Source organism: Helianthus annuus, chromosome 10 (assembly GCF_002127325.2).
Source record: "Helianthus annuus cultivar XRQ/B chromosome 10, HanXRQr2.0-SUNRISE, whole genome shotgun sequence".
Taxonomy (NCBI): Eukaryota; Viridiplantae; Streptophyta; class Magnoliopsida; order Asterales; family Asteraceae; genus Helianthus; species Helianthus annuus.
Genome location: NC_035442.2, coordinates 4,407,974 through 4,419,285, shown reverse-complemented (window position 1 = coordinate 4,419,285; position 11,312 = coordinate 4,407,974). Strand labels below are relative to the sequence as shown.

At 40.6% G+C, this 11,312-nt stretch overlaps 1 long non-coding RNA gene across 1 annotated transcript; it reads right to left on the bottom strand.

The window, feature by feature from the left end:
• Positions 1–1,630: 1,630 nt before the first annotated feature.
• Positions 1,631–3,669, bottom strand: LOC118483347. Its single transcript, XR_004870435.1, has 2 exons — positions 3,196–3,669; positions 1,631–3,093 (listed from the first exon to the last, which is right to left on the bottom strand). It is a non-coding gene; the product is annotated as an uncharacterized LOC118483347 (long non-coding RNA).
• Positions 3,670–11,312: the final 7,643 nt, after the last annotated feature.

The window sequence follows — 11,312 nt, the reverse complement described above, 5'->3', positions numbered from 1 at the left end:
TATCCTATTTTTAAATTTATATTTTGCAAATAAAAGAAAAGTAAATACAAGTTTGGGTAAATTACACTTTTCGTCCTTTATGTTTGTATGAGTTTGCAATGCATGCCCTTTAACTTCAATAATTACAGTCACAACCTTTTTTTGTAAAACTCATTACACCCTACGTCCTTTGATCATAACTTGGTTAAAAGTTTTAGTTAAGTATGACACATGATTTGCACATTAGGGCATTTATGTCTTTTTACTCCAATATATTTTTAACCCATCTTCAATCTTGGGACCCTTCATTCAATCTTTTCCATAAGGCAAGTAAACGTGCGGCAAAAATAAATCCCTCCACTATTTATCACATAATACAAATTCCGTTTTGCTCCCTGTGGTTTGGTCACTTTAACGGTTTTGCCCCAAACCTTTAAAAATAGCGATTTTCCTCCAATAGTTTGCTATGGTTTTTCCATTTTGCTCTCCGCCTCTAACTCCATCCAAATTGTCTGTGAGCAAAATGGAAAAACCATAGCAAACTATTGGAGAAAAATGGCTATTTTTAAATGTTTGGGGCAAAACTGTTAAAATGACCAAACCACAGGGAGCAAAACGGAAGTTTACTCTAACTTCTTTTATGCAAAGTAAAAAAGAAAAGAAAAGAATGAGTGTGCTGCAAAAAAAATCTTGTACATAAATGATAAACCTATATATCTCCTATTCACGTGTGCAGGGCTTGTGCAGTTCTGCTTAAGGTCCAAGATGATTGTTCGACAACGGCTGCAACTTTTAACCCCATCCCCTTTCCGAAGGGATCTACGATTTCACAGATCTAATTCAAACGCGAGGTGAGGTGATTCAAACGCGATTTTACAGATCTGATATAAAAGCGATTTTGCATATCTGATTCAAACGAAGGGTTCTTATGGTTATCGTTGAGGTGGAGCTTGGTGGCCACCGGATCTGAGGTATCGTCCAGAGTAGTTTGATGGCTGTCGGATATTAGGAACCAGTAAGAGCAAGGCCGTTTCCGTAAAAGATAAAAAACTTTTGGGCCCCGTGCGAGACAAAAATTTTGGGCCCCTTTTCCTATAATATAAACTCATTGATCATATATAAAAAAACCACAATACGATGATAATTATTGTAAAATAAACAAAACAAAAGTAATGTAGCAAAATGAACAAAATTACTTGCTTAAGCGAATCATGAGCCTTTTTAGCATTTTGAAAGTAAAGTTCTAGATCAAGTATTTATAATTCATGCCATTTCTTCTCTATATTTCAATGTACCATAATTATCCATGTTCATAGAGTGAATGCTAGCATCGATTAAAAACAATAAATCCTAGTTTTATGTTACAAATAAATTAATACACATAACATTAGTTTCAACACTCTCCGGATAAGTAAAAATAACTAACACTTGAATCCTTTACGCAAAAAGAATTGTAATATGTGTAAACATATCCAAACTAATTTGGCAACACGAATCTTTTCGTACAAAAAAAAAAGATAAATCGAGCAAGATATTAAGTTCTTCTAAGTTTATATTGTAGATGGTTAAATAAGAAATTAGAAGCCTACAAATTTAAACAAGAAAACATGTAAAGTTTATTATGTAAATGGTTAAATGAGAAGGAAAAAAATTGAAGAAGTTTACAAATTTATTGAGGCCCAAATTTAAATGTGGCTATATGGGGCCTTTCCCCTTGTTTTATAATCAGCCCTTAAGGCCGAAGAAGAAAAAATAACATTACATAAAGAAAATAAGAATACAAAAGTGACAAGCGTGGGATTCGAACCCGGGATTGCCAATTCAATAGAAAGTAGCCGCATCCACTGAACCACACGGTAAATTTGTTTATACTTTCTACACTAATTATATATATATATTTATATATTTTAAACAATTTTGGGCCTCTAGATATTTTGGGCCCTGTGCGGTGGCACCTCCCGCACATGCCCAAAACCGGCCCTGAGTAAGAGTCATTTCAGGTGGTGGTACCGTGGTGGTTTTAGGCGGTGGTGGAGATGACAAGATGGTGGTGGTGGTTCATAGAAATAGAAAGTTCAAATAAAGAGAGATAGACAGAGAGCTTAAAGATGGGGTTTGTATTGATTCTGAATGAGAGAGATGGGAGAGACAAAACCTAGATAGAGAGATAGAGAAAGAGAGATAACTGAGATCAGGTTGTTTATTTGTGTAAATATATTTTAAATATAATAAATAATAGTAAAATTACTAACCTACCCTTATGTGCATGACAAGAAATTTTAACCCAGTTAGTACTAAAGGACGTAGGGTGTGATGAGTTTCACGAAAAAAGGATCGTGGCTGTAATTATTGAAGTTAAAGGGCATCCATTGCAATCTGATACAAACATAAAGGACGAAAAGTGTAATTTACCCTACAAGTTTTGTCCTTTATATTTGTATCAAATTGCAGGCGGTGTCCTTTGCCTTTAAAATTGATGAGTTTTGTACTTAATGTTTCAAAATCCTGCACGTTATGTCCTTTAGCCCTAACCTAGTTAATTTTTTTTGTTGAATCTGATCATGTGCAAGGCACATGAGGGCAATTTTGTCATTCACCGTTCCAGGGGCTAATTATGCAAATAACCTAAATACCTAACCATTTTATGTAAATAACTCTCCATCACGACCCACCTCTTTACCACCAACAACCACCACCACACCACCACCCACCCACTGTCCCCACCTACCGGCTAAACCACCACCAACAAAATCTGAGTTGGCCGAACCCCTCTAAATCTGAGTTGGCCGGACCCCTCCAAACCTAAGGTGCTTTTACCCGATCAACAACATTTCCCACATTATCCATTTGAAACCATTTAGACACCATGATAGCAACCGAACCACTCCAACCGTCATCACTGTCGTCGAAGCACCCTGCACCTTGTCGGAAAGTTTCTAAACCGGACTCTTGGGTCACATACCTGACTACCACCACCTTCACAAACCTAAGCCTGTGACCACCACCAATGTTGGATCTACAACCCCACATCCACAATCTTGTGAGCACAAAATCCCCAATTCTGTAACGGACTCTTGTCCCTTCAAATCCCCAATTCTTAAAACCCTAACTTACCTGCAGATCCCAAAAATCTTCACAGAATGTTATATAAAAAGCAAACAGGCCATATATTGTTAAAAATCATGCTACATTGAAGGATTATATCGAGCAACTTACAGTTGTCGAATCATCAAGAACAAATCTTGTGTCTATTGTTTTGAACATGGAGAACTTCCAGTTTTCGGCAACTAGAAATTTGAACGACGTCGGATGTGATGATGAGGAACGGGCTGCATCTGTTTGGGGTTAGGGTTTCGTCGATCTGTAATGGTGGTGTGATAGTGATATTGGAGAGTGGTGGAGGGTAGTGGCTAAGGGTGGCTGTTGGTGGTTAATGGTGGCGGTGGGAGAGGTAGTGACAGAGATCTAGAGTAGAGAGAGAGCTATAGAGAGAGAGGCAGACAAGATTTTTCTTTATACATATAATATATTCTATTAATTTTGTATATTTGTTATTTTTTTGATAAAAAGACTAAACTAGCCTTGTGTGATATAATTTAACAGAAAAATTTAACTCAGTTAGAGCTAAAGGACATAACGTGCAGGATTTTGAAACATTAAGTACAAAACTTATCAATTTTAAAGGCAAAGGACACCGTCTGGAATTTGGTACAAACATAAAGGACAAAACATGTAATTTACTCATAAAAGAAATACATTTTGGACATTTTAGTCTTTAGTCCTCCACATGGACCGCGTGATGCAACTTTGTATTCATGTAATGTGTTTTTGTGGGGTCGTCCCGTTTTGCGGGCATACGTGGTTTTTCTAATAAAGTTTACTTAAAAAAAGTCTTTAGTCCTCTATGTTTTGCATTTTGAAATTAAGTAATAAAATAGAATTATCGGCATTGGTCTTCGTTTGTAGGACTTTCTTTAATGGTTTATTTGAGCTTGGATATTTCATTCAAGTCCTTTTGTTGACATGGAATCTTTTCTATGTAAGTTGTTTGTACAAAATTTATTTGTTCATACAGGCGGTATGATTTCAGGAGATTTTGTTTACTCTGTAAGGTAGCTAGAGTCGCAAGTTGTGTGAATAAATAGTCATAATTGTAGAAGACGTCGAATTAGTGATGCATAGCGAGATTCCTCCGTCACTCTGTAAATAGAGGCTGATAAGTAAAATATTAATAAAAAAATGTTTATGGTACAAATACACCATTGACTTAAAGGTGTTAAATGTGTGGGTTTTCTTATCAACCATGTATTATCTTATTAAAGTGTTTTGGGATTTAGGTGTTGTGCATATCATAGTTAAAATTAGTGAACCTCGATCACTTACACGATGGAGGGTTGATTATTATCAGGACGAAAACGTTTCACACTACTCACATCAAGTACATGCCATGTAATACAAGAGCATGTTCATTGTTTGAATTATACACTATCTTAGGATGTTAAAAGTGCCAGCTTCACAATATTGGTGGAAAAGATGTGGCATGTGAGATGAGACAACAAAGTTTCACTCTTGATGGGTTACAAATAGAGTAATTGACAATGCCAAAAACGTGTGTTGGTTGTTGCACAATGGAGCCTGGGTTTTGAGAGTGTAATGGCTAATCCAAGAGGGATCGTGGTCACATCTCGTCGAATTAAAGCATGAACGCCAGATATCTACTTTACCATGAAATCTTCAATACACGACTTTATTACGTATCATACAAGGGTATGAGTATTTAATAATTAAAGTAGAAACATACATCAAAAGTGGTATATCCATAGGATAAAACCTTATATAAGAAGAGGTTGATGTATTGATATCAAGTAAGAGCATAAGGCTTTCCCTTTTAGGTGACGACGACACGATCTATATGATGGATGTTGGTTAAAAAGTATAATTAGGGTGTCCGGGGCGCTTTGCGGGGAGGGGTGCAGTGAGCCAAGTCCCCGAGCGGGAACACCGTCGTCGATCCCTCGGGGAGGCTAAGCGGGGAGTGGGGAGCGGTGGGTGTTCACCGATGAGAGATGCTATTTTTTTGAGTTTTTCTTACCTTGTGAGAGATGTAGGAGGATGAAGAACAAAGTGCAGGTAACGAAGAAGAAGGGGAGGAGGAGGAAAGAAGAAGAAGAAGAGATGTATATTTTTGAATTTTTGTTTTTTTTCCCTTCTTTTTTTTTTGTTTTTTCCTTGTGATTTTTTATTACTTTTAAAAATACCCCTCAAACTTGATTTTAATTAAATGAAATGTTCTATTTTTTATTTTTATTTAGTTTTAATTTATTTAAATTATGTTTTACTTTTATAAAAATATTTATATATAAAAAAAATAAAACCAAGTCCCCCAAGAGAGGAGTGCCGCCATCAAATTGAGGGTGTGGGGGGAGTAAGGGGGGAGTTGACGTGGCGCGTGCTGATTGGGTGTGTGTAAGAGAGGTCACTCCCCTCTTAGACCATGGGGTATGGTGGGGCTTGGGTTGGGGCTTGGGTTGGGCATTGGTTGACACGTGGACTTTCAAAACTCATGGGTTCAACCCACTTTTGAAGGTGGTATGGTGGGCGTGGCTTGGCTGGCGTGGCCAAGCCACATCAACTTTTTTTTTATTTATTTATGGGTTATTAGATTTTATCGCCCTTAACTATTGGCCATTGGCCGCTGCCACCCCCAACTATCACTTTGACACCCGCCACCCTCAACTTAACACTTAGTGTGTTCTGTCACCAGATCACTAACTTTTGATCCCGTTACTATACTTTTGAAGGTGTCCTAAGATCCCTAAAACCTTCCCAATATCGCTATGACACCCCAAAAAGTGTAGTAACAGGATCAAAAGTTACTGATCAGTTAACGACATGGTGACAGAACACACTAAGTGTTAAGTTGGGGGTGACAGACATCAAAGTGATAGTTGAGGGTGGCAGCGACCAATGGCTAATAGTTGAGGGTGATAAAATCTAATAACCCTATATATATATATATATATATATATATATACATATATATATATAAAACCAAAAGCTACTAAACATACAACATAATTATTAAAAAAAACATACAAAATAATTATCAAAATAAAAACCTATCATTCTTCATCGTCTTCGTCGGTTTCGAACCCAGGAATCGTTGAAATATGTTCCACCAAATCAGCTCAAAGGTTCGGATGTATATCCCTTGACTTTATTAAAATTCATTTGCCGCTTTATCTTCGTCTGTTACGTTACCTGGTTGGGGGTCATCATCATCATAGTAGGTTACGACCGCTCTACTTTCATCCTCCAAAATCATGTTGTGAAGAATGATACATGTGTACATCACGTTTCCAATTTGATCCTTGCCCCATAGTCGACAAGGAATTGCCAATATTCGCCACCTTTTCTTCAAAACACCGAATGCTCGCTCGACGTCTTTACGTGCAGCCATCTGGGCCCTGTTAAACTTTAATCTCTTTGGATCTGAGGTACCGTGTCTTGTGAACAATTTTACGAAAACCCCCTACTCTGGGTAAATTCCATCAACTAGGTAGTACCCGTACACGTACTCAACCCCATTTATAAAGAAAGTTCCTTTGGGTCCTATACCATTTACCCGATCATTGAAAAGAGGCGAGTGGTTTATGATGGTAATATCATTATGTGAACCTGGCATACCGAAGAACGCATGCCATATCCAAAGATCTTGGGACGCAACCGCTTCAAGCATGATGGCTGGCACCCCGTGAAATCCACTAGTGTGAGCGCCTTGCCATTGGGTAGGACAAAGTTCCCAAGGCCAATTCATACAATATAAACTACCTAGCATCCCGGGTAGCCCATGATAATCTGCGTGATTTCCAATATTTGTTGCATGTCACTGAAGGAGGGCTTTCTCAAACATCTTTTCCTATAAAGTTCTAGAATATACGAACAAAAGTTGTGAAGAGTTTCTCTAGCTACACGTGCAGACATTTTTAATTAGTCATCCATAATGTCCGAACTATTGCCGTACGCTAACTGCTTAAGTGCGGCCGTGACCTTTTGCCACGTACTAAATCCTAATTGCCCTGTTACATCGGTTTTTGTTGGAAATAAACATATTTCTCCTCAAGATCTCTAGATATTCTTAAAAATAAGTTTATACTCATACGAAAACGACGCCTAAACATTTTTTCATCATACTTACGTTCCGCTGAGAATTAATCGCTTACCAACAAATCGTTAGCGGTGTGCCGTTCACGAGCGATGTACCTTCTCCTCCGTTTAGGTTGTTGAGTCTCTTCCTCATCGTCTTCGTCTTCCACGATAGCTTTCACCACCGCCGCGATTGTTTGTAGAAATATTTCCGCACCATCAGTCAGATGATGATGACGATTCACTATAACTTGAAGAACTCATGGCAATATTGTGTTTTATGTGTTTGATTTTGTGTGAGAAAAATGTTAAATGTGGTAAGTATTTATAAAGGAAAAAAGTTTTTTTTTTTTTTAAAAGTAGCCCCCAACGGCTAGTTTGAATGGCCCATTCATAAACCACCATGTCACCTTGCTCCCCCGCCCCACGCCCGGCTTGAAACCCAAGCCCCAAGGGCCACACCCCCAACCCAAGCCCACCCGGGGTGGTGCCTTGAGTGTTTTCCCCCAACCCATGCCCTAACCCAAGCCCCATACCCCATGGCGTTAGAGGAGTACCCCTCTCACCCTTATAATTATAATTACAATAAGAATTTACAAATTACAAATTACAAAATGTTATTAAAATACAACTTGGGTTGCTTTATTCCTTTTTTTGTTTTTTTTTTACCTCTTAACTTTCAGTTTTTACACTTATACTCCTTAAGTTTCAAAAAACATTGTGAAATATCATTTTGACCCCTTCATGTTTTAAGTGCTTTATTTCTATATACGTATGTGTTAACATAAATTCAAATTGGTTTGCGTTCGACGTAAATTTTGTCGTATCAAATATAATATATTTTCACGCATATTTTTATGTACGTTTTCAGTTGGTCTATGTTTTGACGTAAATGCTATTTGGAAACGAGTCAGGTCAGATACAATACGTTTTCGTTATGAATTCGAGTTACTTTACGTTTCGCCATCGCCGCCGCAATGCAGTACTGAAGGGGTATCGCGCAAACCTCCATCAAGGTTGTGCGTGGGACCATACTCCTTATCTTAATACACTTCCTACCAAGAGTCTCACGCGAGATACACCACTCTCTGCTCTACGTTGCGCGAGGTCTCGCCCACAAGGAGTTCTGGTATCAACACTTAGCATACTAAAAGAGCACATGGGCATACTAACCCGCGCGGGGTTAGTTAGATGCTCAACAGGAACCGCATAGGAAGGCAGCGCAAGGCTACCTCCAGTGGTACACAAGGTACAAGTGGCAGTGAAAAGAGCCAATGAGCGTCCAGCAGGCTCTGGCCAATCGTGCGCCGCGATCGTCTGACGAGAAGTACGTAAGGACTCCTACGTGGCACCAATCAGGGGACAGAGACATCTGTCCCACGATCTCCACTTGTCTGCTGATGGCAGAAGAACAGCAGGGCCGACAACAACGACACGTGGCTCCAATCAAGGTGCGCCAGCACCGAAGAGCTTCTAGAAGCCACTAAACGGTCGACACTAGTGAGACATAGCACATTCGTTGTGTTGTCCATTTCCGGCCCAAGGCCCATCAGCCCATATCCTCTTACACCTCTCCGGCTATAAATAGAGACCTCATTCCACAGGTTAAAACATTCTACTCCCTCTACTCTCAATCTTAACACTTAATTATCCCCAAAGCGGTCGCTTATTCTCACGCCGGGGCCCGGTTAAGAGGGAAACCCCCACATTCCCCTCTTAACGAGTAACGGTGTTTTGTTTTGCAGGATTGAACCTCAAGTTGGAGCTCAAATATTCATAAGAAGATTAACCATCATGGTAGAAACATAAACCAAACTGATTAATCCCCATAATTAGTTCAGTGTTTCTTCATTGGCGCCCACCGGTTTTTTCCTATAACCACCTTCATCTTCTTTTATTTGAGCCTTTCGACACTTTTTTCTTCCTTCGATCATGGCTGGTCAAGGAACCATTCCAGAGTTCGGCTTCGGAGCCAACTCTAACGCGACATTAGGTGAGGGAATCCAAAACTTCCAAGCCCAAATCGAAGAAATTGGTGAAGTCGAAGTAACCAATACTGGGGGCCCGCGCGGGAGTATCACCCGCATCACCCAGACGGTCACCCCAGGAAACAATGGAGAAGGGCCTTCGAACCCAACACCACCGCAGAATGTTTCGGCATTACTAGGACAACCAGAAGGCGAGACTCCGGCCTCATGGTATGCCAAGAACATCGCCACTATCAATGCAGCGTACCAGTCGCTGATTGCGCAACAAGTAGTTTTGACGGCAGAACCGTCCTTGGGGACCCTTCCAAGTCAAGGGGCGCGCCAGATGCCCCCACCGCCGAATCTCCAAGGCAGAATAAACAGGCCTCCCCCTACCAGACGTTTGAGCGTACACGACACGCGCGGCACAAGAGGGGAAACAGATAGTTATTACGACTATCCGTCAACCCTTCAACGAGGCCCTGTTCACAGCCGGCTCACGCCGCGCAACATGAACAACGAATGGGAAGAGACAGACCCGAACGATCCAACTTGGGTAGACGACGAGGGTTCGTCAGTCTTTAACCGCTTGCCGAAAAACCACGAGTAATTCAAGCCGAGACAGCACATCGGGTACACAGAAGAAGCTGAGAGAGATTTCCGCCTGGCATACAGACCAGCGGAAGCTGCGGAACATTCCAAGTTTATCCCAAAAATCGCACTCGCGCCGCTTTCACGAGAAAAGTTACATCTGACTGTTGGAAAGTTCAACGGATTGACTGATCCAGATGATCACGTCAGAACATTCACAAGTGTAGGCTGCATGGGAGGTTGGAACATGCCTATGTGGTGTCACTTGTTTATTCAGACTCTTACCGGGGCAGCTCGCGCCTGGTTCGACAGCCTTCCGCCAGGGAAAATTAAATCTTGGGTAGATTTCAAGACGCAGTTTTTGAGTTACTTCAGCCAACAACGTCGCTACCAGCGCGACACAGCTGAAGTAGAAGATATCTGGCGAAGAGATGGTGAGGGTCTGGAGGACTTCATCACCCGTTTTAACAAGGAATGTTTGAAGATAGGCGGTGTCAGTGAGCAACTCATGCGCTGTCATTTCAAGAAAGCCATCCGCTGTGATAGTCTCATCAGAACTATCACAGGCAAAGATGGAATGCCAAAGGAGTGGGATAAACTCTTGGAGGCTGTAAAAATCGTCGCGCAAACCGAAGAATCACTCGCTGGTAACAAGAGTTATTACTCTGAAGATCGATTCTCCAGAGGGAACACGCGCGACAACAAACGCAACAAGTACAAGAGTAATGATTGGAAGTCTGGGAGATCAAGAGGCCATGACGAAAGGCCGCACTATAGGGAAGACGCGCGTGAAACAATCGACCGAATCGGTTACAAGAAAGCGGTCAAGGATGACAACCGTGACAAGCACTGGACTCCGCTCACAAAAACGCCAAAAGAGGTATTGATGACGGAGAACCACGATTTCAAGGCTCCCAGACCTATGACAAACAAAAAGGGGCAAGACCCCAACTTGTACTGTGACTTTCATAAAGACTCAGGGCACTTGACCGATGACTGCTAAACAGACTATAAAAATTAACTAAATTAGACTCTCTAAGCTAGACACTAAAAAGCTTTAATTCTAGACTCGACCTAAAACCACACAATCGGCAAGTGTACCGATCAATGTAGTATAAACTAGGAAGTCCGGATATCGAACCACAGGACTCTATGTATCACGCAAATTAGACTCTAACAGACGCTGACAGACACGACTTAACTTGTTTTAATTGTTTGGGGGGGGGTTACGGAAAATCTAGGAAATCTATATTAAACTACTAAATTAAACTAGAACTAGACTAAAGACGAATAATGACTGAGGACTTTTCTTATATGAGAACGAGACCACCTAGACAAGAATCCTGGATTGATTTTAAGGGATTACCGATTAAGTCAAGTGCACGAGTTATGGAACCGGGATCTTAAAGTACTAAACCTATTAAGAACCATCGAGGCCCCTCGACCCTTCTCGAGGAGAAACCTGTGGAACTACCTAGGCCGTTAATCCTACCGGTTATTAGACGCCTTTCCAGTTGTCTAATTATTGTGTAAGTACCCTAATATTGACCTATTCTTTTCCAATCCTAGGTCTAAGGTAGTTTGAAGTAATTAATTTGACTTGATAGACTAATAAGACCGATAGGTAAA